The following is a 21316-nucleotide window of genomic DNA, read 5'->3' on the forward strand; positions in this document are numbered from 1 at the left end:
ATATATTGGGTTTGTTAGAAGGAAATAGAGTGGGCATTTCTAATCTCAACTGGAATACTATTCCAGAGCAGAGTTCTAAAGCATTGGAAACTTTTTTTAAATAACTCCTTATTTGGTCTGGGAATTTTATACTGTTTGGTAGACATGGATCACAGGTGGGTAGTATTACCAGGTAGCCTATACTGGAATAGTGATTGTAAATATTCAGGAGCACTATTATGGGATATCCTGTACATTAATTTGGCTTTTCTCAATCAGATTCGGTCTTTAATAGGTAATATTTTTAACTTAGCTAAATTTTCCTTGCTTTCTTTCTGGATTGATATTAGCCCTAATGCTCTTTTTTGAAGAAGTGCCAGCTTTGCTATGTTTTTATCATTTAAATTACCCCATACTGTATTATAGAAGTCTAAATAGGGTTGTATGTAACTGTTATAAAATAGTTTTCTGTGCCTTTCAGGGAGAAAATGTCTTATTCTACTGAGAAGCCATAAACTTGAATCAACTTTTTTACTGATGTGTTTGATATGTTCAGTCCATGATAGGTTATTATCTACCAGAACACCATTTAGTCTATCATGACAGACCATTTGCAAATTTTTATCCTTTTGCCATGTTGAGATATGTAATATTTTAGTTTTACCAGTATTTACCACCATGCCACTACATGTGCACCAGTTTTCCAGTTTGTTTAGGGCATTCTGTAAAGAAATTTCGAGTTCATGCTTTGTGTTTTGGATGTCTGACAATGTTGTGTCATCTGCATAGAGATCTGTTGATGAATTTGAATCTCTGAGTAAAAGTGGTATGTCATTAATAAATAAAATAAATAGTAATGGACCTAGAACAGAGCCTTGTGGTACTCCATATCTAATTGTTCCAGGTTCAGACAGAACAATATTTATATAAACATGTTGTGTTCTCCCACTTAAGTAAGAAGTAAACCATCTAACTGTTACTTTCATCACATTGGCAGATTTTCAGTTTCTTCAAAAGGATTTCATGATCCACCATGTCAAAAGCTTTCCTGAAACCTACAAATACAGATCCTATTATTCTACCTTGGTCAAATGCCTGAAGCCATTTATCAGTTAGGGAGATCAAGGCAGTCTCACAGGAATATTTCTGTCTAAAGCTTGATTGATTTGGGTGTAACAGCAAGTGTTTGGTTAAAAAAGACATGAATGAGTCATGGACATGTTTTTCAATCAATTTTGACAAGTTTGGTAGTACATGTATTGAGATTGGCTGGTAGTTATCAGCATCATCCTTAGAACCAGATTTGTGAATAGGAGTTACTTTTGCAGTTTTCCATATTCTGGGGACAGAAGAGGTTGCAATACTTTAATTGATTATGAATGTTATGCTATCTACCATAGCAGAGGTAGAAGATTTAATGAGTCATGGACCAATCTGATCAAGTCGTGTAGCTTTCTTGGTATCAAGTTCACTGAGACATTTTTAACAAAGTTTTTTATACTGGTGGGATAGAGAAACATAACTCCTTAGAGATTTTGCTGCTGCAGAACTTTTTCACTTCATTAAACTTGTTTTCTATCACTAGTTCTTTTAACTTTGTGGTAATGTTGGTAAAAAAATCATTGAAAACATTTGCAGTGTCAGTGTCATCAGTGACTATGGTGTCATTTACCAGAAGTGAGTGAATTTTATTTGTCTGATCTTTGTGTGTTCCTCCAGTGAGTTCATTGAAGACTTTCCAAATGGAGTTTGTGTTGCTCTTTTTGTTTTCAAGTAATGATTGATAATAAGTTCTTTTAGCTTTTTTAATCATACTTGTTATTTATTTCTCCATACTTTATATTGTGCATGGTCTCGTGCTTTCATAGCATCTAGGATTTCAGTAGTTCATTGAAGACCTTCCAAATGGAGTTTGTGTTGCTCTTTTTGTTTTCAAGTAATGATTGATAATAAGTTCTTTTAGCTTTTTTAATGATACTTGTTATTTATTTCTCCATACTTTATATTGTGCATGGTCTCGTGCTTTCATAGCATTTAGGATTTCAGTAGTTCATTGAAGACCTTCCAAATGGAGTTTGTGTTGCTCTTTTTGTTTTCAAGTAATGATTGATAATAAGTTCTTTTAGCTTTTTTAATCATACTTGTTATTTATTTCTCCATACTTTATATTGTGCATGGTCTCGTGCTTTCATAGCATCTAGGATTTCAGTAGTAAGCCAATTAGGCTGAATTTCAGTCTTTATTCAATGTATGTATTTTCAGTGGTGCATGCTTAGAGACTACATCCATGAATAAGTCAGTCCACACCCTCAGAGCTTCATCTATATCATCCAAATTTTGGATCATATTCCATGGAACTTTATATAGGTCATTGAGAAATTGTTCTTCATTAAAAATTTTGAACAATTTGTTGGTGATCATTTTGTGTGTATTTTTCTTATTTTTGTTGCATTTAACCTTTCTTGTCAAAAAAGTAGGATAGTGATCGCTAAGACCAACATTTGGTACATTAACACAAGCCACATTATCTGGTAGGTTGGTATAACTATGATCAATAAGAGTGCTTTCTGTTACCCTGTAGGTTCATTTACCAGCTTGTCTAGGCCTAATGATTCAACAAATTCCATCTAGTTGTTCCTTTTCTGAATACTGAGAAGGTCCTTATTTCTATCTCCGAGTATATGTTTCTTTCTCCTGTGCTAGAACATTTTCAATTATTTTTCAAAAGTTATCATTCCAAACTGCTTTGGAGGAAGGTGGCCTATAAATGAAACCAACTAGGAATGACTTTGCATTATTTTGAAAAATTTCCGCCCATATACTCTTAATTTCATTTGACTCCAAGTCACCTTTCTGCATTTACATCTTCCCTAATGTATGCAACAAGACCTCCCCCTGCTGTCTCTCTGTCCCTGTGTAATGGTTTATTGTAGCCTTGACAGTGAAATAGATCATCATTGTGGTTAGCATTTAGTTTGGTTTCAGTGAGTCCTAAAACATGCATATTATTTTCCTTGGAAGACAACATTAACTTAATCTGGTCTGTTGTTCCCACTATACCTTGTAAATTTAAGTGACCTCTGTTAAAACACTTTGTATTTAGATTCATATCAATTATGTGTATGTCATCATGCAATAGGGTACTCTATGAGATTGTCTCCATACTACTTTTATCATTCTGACATCCTATTTCTATATTTAAATGTTCATATATATTAGCATCTTCAAAGTCACATCCAAACCCTGAAAATCTGTTAACTTTTGCGTTTACAATAGTGTCCACTGAACAGTTAGACACAAGAGTCTGACTCGGTACATTTAAATTTGATGTAAATGAAGCATTGGCATTCTCCTCTTAGCCAGCTTCCTAATATGTATAATGCATTGATGGACAAAGTCTTTGTTTGTGTCCATATTTATGGCATCTGAAGCACTCAATCTATTTGCCATGATGGCATACCTCTATCATGTGCCCAGTTTCTCCACAGTAGAGACAGTACTCTTCATTATAGGGCCAGAAAATGGGGGCATACATGTTAATATTTCTTAGTAGTTGAGAGGTTCCTTTTCTGCTTAAATGAATTTTGTCTCTGTGGTAGAGACTTAGGTTGACATCCTGGTTCTGAAGAAAGAAAGATGTGTATTGTGGAATGTACTGCAGGTTGAAGTCTTCACATTATAAAGGTCAATTATCAGATCATTGATTTCTTTCGCTTTGGTGTCCACTTGAGGAGGTAGTCCTGATATCAATATTTTACATTTATTTGGGCTGCAATACCTAGCAGCATACAGTAAACATTCAAAATCTGTTCTGAGATTTTCAGTGAAAAGACCATTCATTCAGAAGAAATAGTGATAACAAGATCAAGAAGATGGCCACTGGAAGGCATACTGAAGGTCTGAATGGACCATCTAGGCATCATTAAAAGTCTTTCAGTGAAAGTATGGTTTTGATATGATCATGTATTGATGACGAATACTGATAACAAAATATCTGAAGATTGCTGCAATTATAGACATATTGAAAGTCAGATCTGCACAATTTTTATTTAGGACCAGCTTGACATAAGAAGTCTTTTGATATGACCAAAGATTCGTAAGAAGTAGGGATACAAACATTTTCATGTTAGCCATGGTTAAACCCAGTGGACATCAGATCAGCTCATCTGCATATGACCAACATCATAAATCTTCTGGTGAAAACCCCATGGCAATATGACTTTCCATTCAGGAGAAGTAGTGATAAAAAATTTTCAGAATGGCAACTGTAGTGGCAATATTGGGCATCAGATCGGCCTCAATTTCATTTAGGACACCATAAAAAGTCTTTCAGTGAAAACCCATCAATGATAGGACCATCCATTCAAGGAGAAGTGATCAAAATTTCAAAATGGTCACTGGGGCAGCCAGACTGAATACCCAAGCGGCACCATTTTTATTTAGGACCAACTAGACCAGATACATGTATGTACAACCTAAAGCCACTTAGGGCTGGCCCATGGCCCATGACCTGATTTTATATGCTTATTTACATCATTAGGTTATGGTTTAAATATCACTTACCTGGCACATGTCCAAGAGTACAATGCATATGCCTGAATTAGACCATGAGATGAATGTGTGTCATGTTTCATGGCAATATTCCATGTAGTTTAGAATTACTGATTACAAACTTGTCCTAACAGATGGATGGATGACAGATGACATAAAACTGACCTTGCCATATGCAATTCTGTTCAACAACCAGTAGAGATGAAAAGCAGATAGTAAGCAACTATCTGTCTTCAAATGTCATCTGTATTACTGTTTAAGGCTGATTTGACTTGATATACTTCTGTACATTTTCTAACAACTCTGTAGTTCAAGTAACTGTATTTACTCGTTTATAAGAGGAATCCAACTGCAAACTACACAGACCCAGATCTGCCAAAGAACAATGCTCCGGCTGATCTGACACTGTGCAGTTTGTTAGAAGTAATCAGAAGAACAAGCAATATAGACCCTACTGCAGATTAGGATCTTCGCTGTTTGCATTTTGACTCCACTTCTAAGTGAATACACATGGTATCCCATTCACAACCAATGCTATTTCACTGCATGCCATGACTGGTGACGCTGATAGCACTAAATGTTTTGATAACACACCTCTAATCTCAAGTACTGTAAATGTAATGAGTAAATAAGTACAAGAGTGTCCTACTTCTCCAATGAAATGCCCACATTATAAAGCTCACGTATCCACTGTGAGAAGCTTGTAGCAGAACATGGTGGGATTTCCCAAAAAAAGCACGCTCCCAATTTTTGCCCAGCGGTGAACAGAAATGCATGCAAACATTCACAATGTTTTGCTAGAAAGGACAAAAAAATCTTCTCCATTTTTAAAATCTAAGCAACATGAACAATCTCAATCATTCAAAAAATAGTTATATTGTTTTCGAAGATGATGTTATGTTGCTCTATTAAAACTAAATAAAATAATTAATTTCAAAACTTATCAGCTGTCAAAAAATTCTTAAATGTGAATGAACTACATATTACATGGTTTTAGTACAGAACAGTACAAGGGACTGACCATTTAATGGTAGGTGGGAGGGAGAGGTGAGCAAGGAGACTGGGACTTTTGTTTGTAATTCCAGTCCCCAATTAGCTGAAAAAATACCGTTGCTCTGATTAGTACCAATTTTTTTAAAACTAATAACCCATCATATTATTTGAAATAATTTAAAGATGAATAATATCGCAGCTGGAATAAAATGAAAAATATCCCATCTGTGAGTGAGCATTTTGTAGCATACCTGTTTATTGCTACTGAAAGCTCAAGAACATCTCCTATTCAGACAGGTAATAAGCTACCTTTTGTTTCAATTCTACTAATCACGTCACCTGGAATATCATATTGATAACTTAATTCTCATAATAATTTTGAGAACACTGTACTTTCATGGCTAACATTTCATCATATGTGGTGTAGACAAAATCTTCATAATATAGAAAAATAATTGAACCTATTTATAGAAACCTAACATCAAATGAATCATAAATATAACTACATTCCAATGTTTGTAAATTCACCCTAAAATATAAAATACAAAAATGAGAGTATTTTTATTTTATTGCTGTGTTATTTTTAAAAATAATGTCAAATACATTTCCAGATTGGGGCCCCAAGTGGTCTAAAGTGCTCACCATCATGGGTCAGTGCCATCTCACCTCTGCATGGGATTGAGTCTGGGGTTCACCCAATGTGGATATGTGAGAAAGCTTGCCTGTTGCTTCTTGTGGGTCTGTAAGGAAGCAAATTTCTGTCGATCTATGAAGGGCACATTAACTTGGGCCAGAGAACAATTAATTAGATTTATGGGGACAGGTGCTTACTAAATTGCTATACTACAACGATTTCTAATGTCTTTGTCGAGAGAGGAAGTGATTCTTAATTAAGCCTTTGTTTATTTAACTGCCAGACAAACTGGAAGGAAGAGGTTAACTTCGATATGTATCTAAAATGTCAGATTTAAAACTGACCAGAATCAGTTATTCGGAAATCTAGAAATCAGGCTGACTACAATTTTGGCACCTAGTTATAAAAGGGGGTAGATATGTTTAGTCCTGATTGGTTATGCTAAATAAGGGTCGTGGTTCCCACATGAAATTTCTTGGTCTTTAATATTGCCCCATCAAAAATCTAGACAGTCTACATTTTTCCTGCAAGAGTGAAAGAATACAGGAGACTCCACAATTAAATTTGGAACAAATTCTCTCAAACATTTGTCAAAGGGACCGGATGTCTGGAAAGTCAATGGACACAATTCTGACAGTAGAAGCGAACAAAGCTTGAAAGCACAAGGTATTTGCTTCAATCTCATGTAATTTGTTGATACCAGTATAATGATTTCCTTGAATTTAATTGCTTATACATGTATTTGCATGAATTTATTTGTTTAAATTCGTAGATCAAATTTTTTTATACGAGTATAAATGTGTCGAGTTCATCTATCTGAATTCGTACAATGATCTTCTTTATATAAGTTTGACAAATTGTTTGAATTTGTCGTCTTGATTGTTATATGAACCTAAGAATTGCATGCATTACTTTAGTTGATACGAGTTACAAGAATCTGTTTGAATTCACTGATCTTAGATGATTTCACATATGCTACAGACTCAAATGTGTGTATTTGCTGAAAATAATGTAGTTTCATTCATTCATTTGTGTAACTGAGATGCAAATGGAACTGTTCTCGTGTGATGTTAATGGGAGTCAGGATGGAATAGCCGTTAGGAAGTACATTAATCTTACGAAACTAGGTTTGTTTATGGTCTGCCATGTTTAGCTTGACCGGATAGCCTTTGGTATCTGTTTGATTTCTGATAGATCGATATCTGACATAACGAGAGGGGAGTAATGATCTATGCTCAGAATGGACAAAAGACAGAAGATTTAGGTTGCTTCTCTGTTTATTTTGAAAGGGGAAATAGCTTCACTGATGTATCCATCTACCTACTGATCCGAGTATCTACGTATCTAAATATCTAGGTACTTACGTATCCACCTACCCACACGAAGTCTGAGGGCTGAAAAGAGGCGAGACAGTAGGGAGGATGGAGAAGAGAAAAAGCAAAAGGACCTAGAGGAACAACCAGTGTCGTTGGAGTGAACTGGAAATCAGCAGGTTATGAAGTTGTTCAATGCAATGAACCAATTCTAATATTGAAAACAGATTGGCTATTTATATAAATATATTTGTGTTTGAAATTCGATGATTGAATTATTTCAAAGAAAAGTGTATCTTCCTAATTTAATGTATTTTCACAGTTGTTTATGTAATTGATCAAACTGTTGTTTCTCATGTTTGGGGGCTCGTGTCATTCTGTTCTATATATCTGCTCAAATCTGTTTTTATTCCAGCTTTAAGTTTCACACTTTGTTTTAATATTTACTCGATCTGGGCAATAACACAGAGGGCGATCATCTACTAGATAAAGAGAACCACTATACATGGCGGACACCTTGTAAGATGGTAGAATCTGCCAATCAACCTCACCAAGCGGCAAGCACTACAGGATCTTCTTTTCAGGGTTTCCCGGGTTCTTCCTCCACCATTTATACTGGCTGCCATGTATAGCCTATCTTGTGCTAAAACATGGCATCAAACCCTACAACAACAACATTTCCAGATCAGCCACCACTGTTATGCACAGGTACAGATTTTAGTACTAAAAATCACAGATGACCTGACTATAGCTTGGAAATCTGCAAGGATATTTCTTTAAATAAAAAGTAATGTTCTCTTGGCATGCTTTATAACAATGGTGTATTTTATCTACATGTAAGGACAAAAAAATGTGTTTCCTATTGCACAGGTTTTAAAATTATGGTAGACAGTTCACTTTTCAACATTATATATATATTTAATGTGATTTTTTTAAATATGTTATTTTACCATCAGGGAAAGAAAAATCACCACTGAGAAACTGGGACAGTTCGCTGACTGGAAACATATTTTTTAGCCTAAAAGTAAATAAAGTAAATAATTTTATGTAATGGAACAGCTCTAACTTTGCTATCAATACCTGCAGTTTAATGAATAGTGAAGAGACAGACGTTCATATTAATCTGGACAATTTATCTCTAACATAAAAATAACAGATCCAAGAATAAGTCTATCCATAACTTTCCAAAAATTATATTTAGGATGTTTCCTTGAACTTATCATGGTAGAAATAAGGCTCCACATCATATACTTGTACAGTACATATCCAGTTACATCCTGCAAATACACTGTTGTAAAATAAACAACCATATATACACGCTTATAAATCAATTCTAACTGCAACACAGACCCTGATCTGCCATCACACAATGCACCAGCAGAGCAGGATCTATGTCTTTTGTTTTACTGATAACTCCTAACAAAAACTGTAATGGCCCAAACTGCCAGCATATTATAAGAAAACAGATATAGGCCTGTGCAGTTTGGATGTGACGTGTGAGTGAGTAAATGTGGTAGATCCAGTGAATGTCAGAGAAACATGTATCTTGCACACTGGTACACAGAGACATTCACCAAAAGATAACATAGGCTATTGTAGTACTTTCAATATTAACAACTAAACCATAGGGTGGGGCCTCAGATAGTTCAATTATTTTCCACTAAATGTAGCAATGTAGCTTCATCTGGTAACAACCACATGGAACTTTTAAACAACAAATCAGACAAATGCAGCAAAATAAATATCAACTTCAATAAATTTATGAAGGGAAAGTCAAAATCCAATCATGTTTGGCGTTGACATGCATAAAACATGATATTGCTCAACAAACTCTTTCAATCTGAAGTGAAGCAATGATATGTGGGGAAGGATCTATAAGAGATATTCAGATGTGCAATTAACCAAATTAAACAGATGTCATTTTCACATATTTACTCAGATTTACTTGGCCATGCACTCAGTTTAAGACAGACATTTATTTCTTTGAAAAATGTATCTTTTCTAAGTAAAAAATTAGACATAGATTGTCTTGTTTGTACTGGTACACATAAACACTGAAATGCATATAGGGGTAGGAAAAACTGTCTGCATCAATTTACTAAAAGCAATGTCATGGATGTGTGCTTTCTCCTAGATACAGGAATAGGGTATCCATCAGTGACCCATTTTGTTTAAAGCTAACATAGCTTCATATTATCATGTGTGACTGCTCCATGAGCAAGCAAAAATTCAAATGGACAAGATGGTTAAAATACCGTTAACTTACTTTGACCATCTATCAGCACAGCACAGCACATTAACTTGACCAATGGTATCCTCCAGTATCACATGTGCACCTTGCTTTCAAAGAATCAAAGGGATATTTTGAGAGTCCAAACATATGTGTGTGTTATGTCCTTGAGCTTTTCCTATACCATTAAAACTTGACAAATAAAACTTTAGTCAATGATGGTCCATTGGCTGTAGACTGTGACAGCACCCCTAGCGGTGGAAGTGGAAGTGATTTTACATTTTACAAAAATTTAAAACTCTATAACTATTCAGACTTTGCCCTAGAATCATCTAAACCCTTAACAGGCATGAAAATCACCAGATATGTAATCCCTGGATCAGAACCTGGAAAATACTGAGATCCCCACTTTATAACCTTATTTCCACCTGCTGGACATGAAAAGACCATCACCAACATAATAATGGCCTCTCAAGACCAGTCATTGTGGTCAGTCACGACAGGTTATAATGCCATATAATCAATATATCTGTAATTTATTCTGGCCTCTCAAGACAGATTTTACAATCTCTCTTTCACAAGAGCCCCGAGTGGCCGACTGGTCTAAAGTGTTCTCTGTTATGGATCACTGCCATCTCACCTGTCTGCATGGATTTGAGTCTCGGATTCGACCAATGTGGGTATGCGAGAACGCTTGCCATTAGCTTCTCGTGGGTCAGTGGTTCTTTCCAGGGTTTTCCTCCACCATCGTGCGCTGAAAAATGGCTTTAAACCCCACAACAACTCTCTCTCTCTCTCTCTCTCTCTCTCTATATACACACACACACACACACATGTATATATACACACACACATCAAAACTGACATTTACCCATGGGACATTCTCTGTCATCAGGGTCATAGAAAAGAAACTCATGAAACAACAAAGCATGGTTGATTCACTGCATCTTGATTACACAACTTTAATGCAAAAATAGTACTTAGTTTTATATTTGAGAAACACATCACTGTCGATTATCCAGCCTCAAAAGAATAATTTGCTTCTTATTTGATCATCCTGATAACTAAAACTGAAAACAATCACAAAACTTATCAATTATAATTCTCAGACATTTGTAAATAATGCTTTGTCTGACACAATATTGTCTTAAACTTTGATCCACCCTTCTCAACCCCATTATCCTTACTACACGTTTGTCATTTGGATTTTTTTAAACATAGCTTTAACAATGTTTCAGTCATATCGCTACAATGCCTGTAGTGTGGCAGTTTATAGAGATGTCTACCACTGGGGCATCATACCATAGCATGATGTCCCACCTAGTCACATTATCCTGACACCAGGCCAACCATCCTAACACTAACCTCTTAATGCTGAGCACCTAGTGAGGCAGCTGTTAATACCATTTTTATAAGTCTTTGTTATGACTCGGGCAGGGTTCGAACCTGCAACCTCCCACATTTGAGGCAGATGCTCTAACCAGAAGGCTACTGGAGTGGTGATTAAGAGTTTGTAATTACACATGTACTTTATGGATTTTGATGTCATCCTGGTTTTGACTGCATTCTCAGTTAAACCTGTATATAAAGAACAATCAATATAACATACAGTATTATCCTTTATGTACCTTAGCAGTGAAATATGTTCTGAAACTTCAAAGGTTTTAATGTCTTTTATGACCAGATGCCTGTATATACAAGTGTCTTCTAATTAATGTAAACCTAAATGAAGTGATTTTATTTTAGTTAAAACACCAGTTTGACTCCCAGCCAGGGATTATACATGAGGCCAACAGTTATAGGTATCACTTGCACAAAAAATTATTATATAGACACACATGCTACTGCGTTTAATGAACTTCCATCAAGTCTTTTCGGAGTAAAGAGTACATGCAGAGAGCTAAGAAGATGGATATACAGATGGAAAATACCACAACATGGGGACTACAGAATTTTTCTTCAGGTCTAAATTATACAAAATAGTATTTAAAATTAACATCGAAATAGACCGAGGACTATACTGAAAGGTCAACCAATTCTTCTAATATTCACTGGCAAAAATAAAAGCATAATAATGAACATTTTATATGACCATAATTTTATTCACAATGAAATACTTCTCAAAATGTTAAGTGAAACACAAGTGCAAATAGGAAGGAAATTGTATCTTGTATTAAAGGTATGTGTACTTACTACCACAAAAGTATAACAAGTATACGTCATGCTATCATATTTTGAAACTTGTACCACTACATACCAGTCAGAACGGGAAGAATTTAAAACCATATAAAAGGTAAATTTTAAATTTTTGGTAATGGCAGTGTTTTATCTACCCATGCCTCATGTGTCAAATATGCAGACTTTTCCAATTTGATGCATAGAAACTGTCACCGGTACATAAATCAATGCAACCCAATGTTTATGTTTTGCCTTTTAGCAAAAAACAATGGTTCTGTCTAAAATTGTCACCAGGACGTAAATTGGCGCACCTCAATATTATATGTTTTGCTGATTAACATAAAATTAAGGTTTGGTCTAACTACATGTACTTTAATGGCTAGATTACAATTCTCCCAAACTGGGAAAACATGCACACACCAGTTTCTTGCACTAATGTTATCATAACAGTTTAATACATAGGGTTAAAACTGAGTGTGGAGCCTGGAGCTGACCATATGTGACCTGTAACTGTCACATCATTTGAAGCAACAGCATGTTAGAACCATATAATCACCCCACCCAAGAAAGAGGGTGAAAATAAATGCATGATTTTAAAGTGATTCTCACGAGAAACTATTATCTTATGCGCACCTTTGTCACGCAATGAAGCAACAATTTCCAGTTGCTTAGTTGTATGCCTTGCATTATTATAAGATCTGCCAGTGTTCGAATGAAAATGGCGTCCAATAAAAAGTATTAAAATAGATCTGAAACAAACGAAATTATCTTTTCGACCACGTTTATGACCGACCGATGATAATAGTATTGTTATCGAACCAGTGAAGCCTTCATCATCCAAAGATTAGGCAACTGCTACTCGTAAGATAAAACATAATTTGTGCAGCAATGGTTGAAAACATAGCGGCTATTTTTTTCAAAAAGAAGTCAAGTGAAGAATGTAACAGTGAAAATGCCTTTTTGTTTTGCAAGATATGTTCAAAGGCTAAAACAAATATGACAAATGTGCAAAAAACAATAACTTTCAGAATAGTACACTGGCAAGGCATGTTGGGTTGCCAGATCACAAACTGATGATTGAAGGTCAACAACACCAGGCAGATTTGAATGCTGGTTTACAAAAACAATCTCCCAAGCAAGACATAGCAGTGAAAGTGCTACTTAAGTGTGTACATTGACTGAGCGTAGAAGACATCCCTTTTTTAAATACAAATCTCTTCTTAATTTAATACATGACTTAACGGATGAAGAAATGATGCCATTGGTATTTTGAATAATTCTGCCAATCAGTATGACTCAGCTACTACCTGTTCAGAGTTACTGGAGAGCCAATCAAACGTTAAGGATAGTCTTATACGTGACTGCAAAATTCATCAAAAAGGGTTAATGTTACGGGCAAACACAGATAGTGAAATGGATTAAAATGGATGCCTTAATTACAATAAAAAATGTTTGGGGGGTAGGTTATAACTGATGGACAATTCATTTAAATGACCTGGAACCCCAAACCATCACATGATCCAGATCCATCTTGTCTTTATAAAATAAATATAGCCATTCAGTGCTGATGCAGTAGTTTCACAATACACCCACGTCATCATGCATAAAAGTATGCAGTGTTTATTTTTGTAATTTTATCTATTAGATTAGAAAAAAACACTAGACCATAACAATTTAAAAAACTACCGCCCAGTTTCTAATCTCCCATTCATTTCAAAAATCTTAGAAAAGGTTGTTCTATCCCAGCTTGTATCTCATCTAAATTCAAACAGTCTTTTTAGCAATGTACAATCTGCATATCGCCCTTGCCACAGTACTGAAACTACTCTTCTAAAAGTAGTTAATGACATTCTCTCTGCATTGGATAACGGAAAGATTACAGTCCTCACCCTCCTTGATTTGTCTGTAGCATTTGACACAATAGACCATGATATATTACTTCACCGTCTCCAGCATGTATTTGGCATTCATGATACAGCCTTACTGTGGTTCAAGTCCTACGTGGTCAACAGGACACAAATTGTATCTGCAAATGGAATACACTCCAACCCAGTTGATCTATGTTGTGGTGTTCCACAGGGGTCTGTTCTTGGACCTGTTCTCTTCATTATATACACTCAGTCGCTCTCAAGCGTCATAGATCATCATCTAGTGTCTCATCAATTGTACGCTGATGACACCCAAATATACAAATCTAGCCACCCAACTGAAGTTGATGCTACCATCCAAGGTGTAGAGAGGTGCATTTCTGATGTGAAATCATGGATGACTTGTAACAAGCTGCAGATGAATGATGATGATACAACTGAGGCCATTCTGATCACAACACAAAGACTTTCTCCTTCACATCCTTTACCTAAAACAATAAATATCAGCAATGCCAACATTAAATTCACACAATCAGTACGAAACCTAGGTGTTACTCTGGACAGTACTCTCACATTGCACCAACATGTCATGAACATATGCAAGGCTGCATATCTTGAGCTGAGACGCATCAGCTCAATTCACAAATATCTTTCAGTTGATGCCACTAAAACACTTGTGTGTTCATTAGTACTTTCAAGACTGGACTATTGTAACTCAATTCTGTCTGGTTCATCTCAATATCTACTCCAGAAACTTCAAAAAGTTCAAAACACAGCTACTCGGATCATACTTAGATTACCACGATCAGAGCACACCTCCCCGCTGCTCTGTACCCTACACTGGCTATCCATTCGATCCAGAATCAAACACAAAATTTGTTTTCTGTGCTACGTTTCACTGTCGGACTCTAGTCCAACATACCTATCTGACCTCACTCATGTGTACACACCAGCAAGATACTTATGCTCCTCTTCTGAAAATCGTATACTCATTATTCCAAGTATGAAAACAAAGTCATATGGACAGCATTCTTCTGCATACCAGGGCCCAGCAACGTGGAATTAATTGCCCACTGAACTTAGACACAAAGACACAGTGATCACATTCAAGAGGGCTCTCAAAACTCACTTATTTCAACAGCAAGAACAAACTTAAAGACCTAATAATGTTTCCTACCTGAAATATTCTCAGCATGTTTTTTATTTTTTTAATGTTTTTCTAATTTCATGTTGTTTGTTTTTGTAATAATATTAGTGCGTTTCTTATCTTATAGGTGTTGTCTAAAGTTGTAAAGCGCTTAGAGCTTCTAAAGATTAGGCGCTATACAAAGTCCTCATTATTATTATTATTATTATTAACGTACTTACTTTTAAGTCAAGTCCATCTGCAAACTGTACAAACCCAGATCTGCCATCACATAATGCACTGGCAGACCTGGGTCAGTGCAGTTCATTAGGAGTAATTAGTAGAACAAACAATATAGACCAAGATGTTCAATGTGGCAATATTACATTTCATACAGAAGAAAGGCTGGTAACACTGCCAGCCATACTGGACGTCACATCAGAACCATTTTCATGTAGGATGATGCTGTTGTTGTTGATGTAGGGTTTTATGCCATTTTTCAGCACACGATAGGCTATACATGGCATCATCAAAAAACTGACAACTCTTCAAACCTTAACTAGAATGTTAAGAAGTCTGTAATTTGTTTTCAACAAGTCTGGTTATTGTGTCCAAAAAAACTGAATTTGGGGACTTCTGCTTTATTTTTATTGAATAATGAACGTTGTCCGTTTATTTATATCAAGTCATCCAGATTTTCTCTTCCATGTTGCTACTTCATTTCTATATCATTGATGCAGCATACCCACTGGTACAGTGTAAGTTCCACTGATTCTAAAAGTTGACCCTAATGGGGTCCATCTTTGAATGAATGCAATTCCATTGCTTGAGAGACACTGAATACAAAGTTTTATTGAGTCTTACATGTATGACTAGCTCCATAACATTAAGTTTAAAAATACCGGCAAGTGGCATGATCTTGCTTACAATGCTTCCTTACATGCCTTCAATGAGCACTATATTATCATACAGAGATGTGATGCCTAAGGCAACAAGCACTGTATCCAGCAGTGACAGTTCACTTACTTTGCTTTTGACAAGGTAATCTGTCACTGCCTGAAGATAGAATGGTAAATTGTGGACATGTAGACTGTTGAAATGACCAAGGTATTCTGATATCCTTGCCCTGGGATGTCCATTACCAGAAATTAGCATGATGTCCCACCAGGTCACATCCTGGCACCAGGCTCTTAATACTAACCTATTAACCCTTAAAATGCTATATTGTTTTGCTCCCTCAGTGCTGAATTGTTTGGGGGGAAAACGAGAAGAAAACTGCAGTTTTTAAATTGCACATATTTCATCAATAAATATACACAATAGATACACATAACCTATATGAATAATGATGGTGGATGTGTCAACTTTAAGATTAGCATCAAGGCATATGTGTAAGTTTAACATACTTGCATGTACAGGTTCAAATACAGGTAAAATGACAAGTTATGATTGTATTTCATCTGTATTTTTGTTTGTTTTTTAATGGAAAAGTTCAAATATATGAAAGGAATGTTATATTCTTTAGTAGTTCAACCATGTACATGTACATGTTATGTGTGTCACAATCTTATATCTAAATTGTGAAAAGCACAGGTAAAGAAAAGGTAACAGTTTTGTTAACATTCACTCCATGAATGTCAGAGGTTGTTGTTGTTATTGTTGTGGGGTTTAACGCCATTTTTCAGCACATGATAGGCTATACATGGCGGCCAGTATTAATGGTGGAGGAAGAACCCGGGAAAACCCCGGGAAGAACGACCGACCCACAAGAAGCTACTGGCAAGCTTTCTCATATACCCCCATTGTCCGAATCCGAGACTCAAACCCACGCAGACAGAGGTGAGATGGCAATGATCCATAACGGAGAGTGCTTTAGACCACTCGGCCACCCCACTTTGTTTGTAATTTACATGTATGTCAAGCTGCTATTTTTTCATGCGACTGTTCTCCTCAAGTCTGCTCCATGAACTCTGATCTGCATAACAATTTTTTTGATCTAACTCGTCATAAAAAAGTCCTAAATAGTCAACAGGTTCCGTATACACCATCTGGTCATTTAATTTTGAAGTACCAGTGAATGGGGGGGGGGGGGGGTGACATGTATGCCATCTTTTCTCGTCCAGCCAGCAACTCCAGTTCCATGTCAATTCCTGGTCCAAAATCACTCATGGGTATTTCCAACAACACTTCACCAGCTCCAATAATTTCATATTCCTCAATCATTCAAGATCAATGTCATCATCACTATCTGAAGTTAGTATTTGTTGCAAGAAATCACCATCGTATTCAGAGTCAGACATTTTTATTTTTTCCAGATACCAACTAACCAAGTGCTCAGAAATGAGTATTTTGTAAAACTTCTTTGCTAAATGCTTTGTACAACGGAATGCTTGTTCTGGGCCTCTATAAACCAATAAAATATAATTTTACAAGCAGTCATGGCAAGTTGAAGTAACAGGATGTGTACATTGTTGCCTACCTGGAAAACGACTAAACTCGTGACAAGCACTACGAGACCTTGACCAACAGCGCACCTAGCACTTTAAGGGTCAATGCTGAGCACCAAGCGAGGCAGCTGTTAGCACCATTTTTTATGTCCAATTAGATAACTGAAACATTCTGTTCCTAAACTTAAAATTACATATGTTTGTAGTTCTGGATGGTATCACCATTGCCTTAGTTGCTGTCAATAAAGAAACAATTAATTATCTGGGGTATAATCAACAACACACCAGTCAACTTTTCAAAAGCCAAGTAGGGAGACTGAATAAACAAAATAGGGAGATTAGGGTCAAACATTGGAAGGTTTGTTGTGACATTTTTAAGCCTCACCATCACTAATTATTAACTGATCTTCCTAGCCCAATGTGAAATTCCTAAAGGATGCACAATTCCTTCTTGAGACAAACCTTATTTTCCCAAAGGATTTGCCCTTTTTTCAGATTCTGGTCATCTGTGGCCAAACTGCACAATAGCTAAAGGACAGTCTTAAGTAAACAAGCAAGAAAGCCAGCATAAGTAATTAATAGTTAATCTTATCAATGCAAGAAACCATGTTCTACAGTGTGTTATGTAATCACCGGCAATCGATTGGCAAATAAAGGACACACTATTTTGGGGCAACAAAAGGTGCCTTAGTAGGCAGGCTCACAAATTACACAATACAGTACATGTGGCAACTATTTTCCTCCCACCATATTTCCTTATTGTCAACTCATAAGGCATTAAACACTGTTTACTATAAAATATTTTTATTCAAAGTGGAGTTTTCATTTCTTCATTTAAATTGATGATGGTAATTACCGTTCGTATATAGAGTACAGTAATACCAGGTGTTTACTTGTGTAGGTTTCTCTGATGAGAATGTAGCTCAAGCATTCACAGTGACCATTTTTGGGATTGAAATTAATTGCTGACAATTTTCTTGTGGTTGTGTTGTTTGCTCTGGTTTATTTTCTAATTTGTATATTTTTGTAGAGGTAAAAAAATCATAAATTTAGTTGAATAATGTTTAAACTTAACACTCTATTTAGTGAAGAAGTGAATTCTTTCAAGTTTGATAATCATTTTGTCACAACAATATTCAATAAAACATGGTTTCTATGTATTGCATACATCAGTATATGTAGGACTTATTTTTTGGAGAAATGAAAATCGAAAGAGATAATGTAATAATCGGAGTTCTCTGCAAAATGAGGGAGCTATATGGACTCAGGAAGTAGGCACAGAACAAACCCACATGAGAGTTGACAGGTAGTATGCAATAGTTATACAACTTTTAATAACGGGGCCCCGCGTGGCCGAGTGGTCTAAAGCGCTCTTCGTTACGGATCACTGCCATCTCACCTCTGTCTGTGGCGGTTCGAGTCTAGGATTCAGCCAATGTGGGTATGTGAGAAAGCTTGCCAGTAGCTTCTCGTGGGTCGGTGGTTCTTTCCGGGGTTTTCTCGGGTTCTTCCTCCACCATTAATACTGGCCGTCATGTATAGCCTATCGTGTGCTGAAAAATGGCGTTAAACCCCACAACAACAACAGCAACAACTTTTAATAACATTGATGGTGATGGAGGTCAATACTAACTACAGTATTCACACACTGTCCCATTTGTTTGTAACACTATCAACTTATCGATGTTTCAAATGAAAATGGAAGCTCTCAATGTAAGCAAGCAGACAGACTACTCGCTGTCCTTCCCTGGTTTATTATACAGTCCATTTCAGCAAAAACTGTCTTACCAGCAATAAATAGTTTAAAACAACTGAAAAATGGGAGGAACACCTGGATGAATGTGTTCAAAGAGGTGTAGTTCTGAAATTGTTTAGATTATCAAACACAGAAGAAAACCATAACAGCTGTTGCTTGAAAATTGACTTCCCCATGCAAATATGGTGACAATGTTACTAAAGAAACCCCTATAATTTGAAAAACGAACAAGCTGATGGTGTTAAGTACCACCTGGTGACAATCAGATTAAAAATTATGAACTGATGAATGAAATAACTAAGTTTTTTGCAATTTTAAAAACAAATTGTTGATGCTTTTGTTTTTAAAATCAGTTAAGAGTACAAATAAATGGAAAGGTATACAAATAATGCAGGTTGCCATTTTATCATCGAAGTTTAAACCAATTAGGTGCCTTTGACAAAGACTAAGTGACTGTCAAATGTGTTTAAAGACTAATTAATATTATTTGTTGTCAGTTTATTGCATTTATCTTTATCAATCACAGAATCGACCGACACGCATTTTTTGTTTTAAATATTTTTCTTTCATATTAATCGTAATTACTGCGTCAATACTCTTTTTTTTAAAATCAAGAAACCCTGACAGTAGAAATTCCACAGGGGCTCGTGTCTTTGCTTACAATTTAACTATCATACACATAATAGTATAAGGATTGACAGATAAATTGTAAACAAAGTTACGAGCCCCTGTGAGAAAATCTCCCGAACTTACATAATATAAAAGACAGAGTTCATGCAGAGCAACTCATATTTTACTTGCCTGTCAAACTAATCATCCTTTGTGGCCTTAGCAATCCATCTATCGATATCACAAAATTTCTGCCTTTGTCTGTGTTGTCGTAATTGGACTTTCCTGGTAGTACTCGGGAGAATCCACTTCCGGATTAGATAGTTTGACAACTACGTACGCGCAATTAACTTTAAAGAATTTTACGGAAATGTTTCATTGATGCGGACGCTTGGGAATTTATTATTTTTGAAAACTAATAATAATAATAATAATAATAATAATAATAATAATAATAACTTAACAAGCCAATAAAGGAATATCTGAACTCCTTGAAAGCATCTTTCCTTTCTGGTGTCTTTCGTGAAGAAATGAAGAAGGCAGATTTAATCATGGTTTCCACAAGAGAGACACTATTGGTTTCAAGCCTAACAAAGAAAATAGTCAGGCTGACAGTATGGATTTCACAAATTATATGGATTATTTACCACAGATGCAAATATATGAACTGATAATTAGAAAATGTGGATTTTATTTCTTGAGCATAATTCTGAAATTTCCTTTCTTTAATAATTCTGCATCTACTTGCTTTTTTTATTTCAAAATATATAGATATTTGAAAATATTGCACCTAATGAATGAATTGCTGAAAAAATACCAATGAAATGTTAAATATTTTCAGTACTAAACAGACAAGGAAAAAAATGACAATGGAGTTATGGACGGATTGCATGGTTAATTGTTTGTCTAAATGGTAAAGTACTTTGCAAATGGGTAACAGTGACTTAGTTTGGATTGAAAAGTGTGGTACTTTCCATGAATCATCTGTATACCAAGGTATATGACTCAGGATGCAATTGTGCCTGAGAAAGTGCACCTTACACAAAGGTTAATGCAGGTCACTGGATTGTGATATAGTACAATTCAGTAAGCATCAGCCCATCAAATTACATGACTCTTTCGATTAAAGTTTGAGAAACTAAGCTATATCAAATATATTGCAGATTACTGTGTTGGAAAATATATAGGTCACAATGATTTAATTCTGAATGAAGGGTGTATTTTTATCCATGTTAAAGGATTCTTCAAGCAATAAGGTCAGAAAAAGTGAGTTTAGGCCAAAGGTAGGTACAACTCAATGACTATTGACATATCTGAACACAAAGCTCTGAGCGATAGTGTGACAAAATGACCTTAATACAGACCCTGACATTGAGAAAATGAGCTTAAAAAAGATTAACTAAATCACTAAACAGTTAAATACAAGTCATGGTGACCTATTTTCAATGAATGGTATAGTTAGTACTCCATATGATACATTTAATGCCAATATATTTATTCCATTCTATTAGAAAATTATCTATATGCAAACTCTAACCTCAATGTTGATATTGTACAGATTCAAGACATATATAATTAATCTAAAATATGAATAATATTAATAACAAACTTAAATAAAATAATATAAGCAGA

General features: G+C 35.6%; 1 protein-coding gene across 3 annotated transcripts in view; it reads right to left on the reverse strand.

Moving 5' to 3' along the window:
• The window catches only part of LOC149794098 (sodium- and chloride-dependent glycine transporter 2-like), an 87540-nt gene extending 67553 nt beyond the window's left edge, over nt 1–19987 (reverse strand). Inside the window, exon 1 of one of the 3 annotated variants that reach the window (XM_089968062.1) lies at nt 19877–19987. The gene's annotated coding sequence lies outside the window, so the exon portion shown is untranslated. Of the gene's footprint in view, nt 1–4542; nt 4649–4695; nt 4785–19876 lie in introns of those variants that run through there. The other 2 variants (XM_089968066.1, XM_089968064.1) reach the window with 2 other exon arrangements.
• Between the last annotated feature and the right edge of the window lie 1329 nt (nt 19988–21316).

The sequence above is a fragment of the Sinohyriopsis cumingii genome, chromosome 8 (genome assembly GCF_028554795.1).
Source record: "Sinohyriopsis cumingii isolate HCF-2022 chromosome 8, ASM2855479v2, whole genome shotgun sequence".
NCBI lineage: Eukaryota > Metazoa > Mollusca > Bivalvia > Unionida > Unionidae > Sinohyriopsis > Sinohyriopsis cumingii.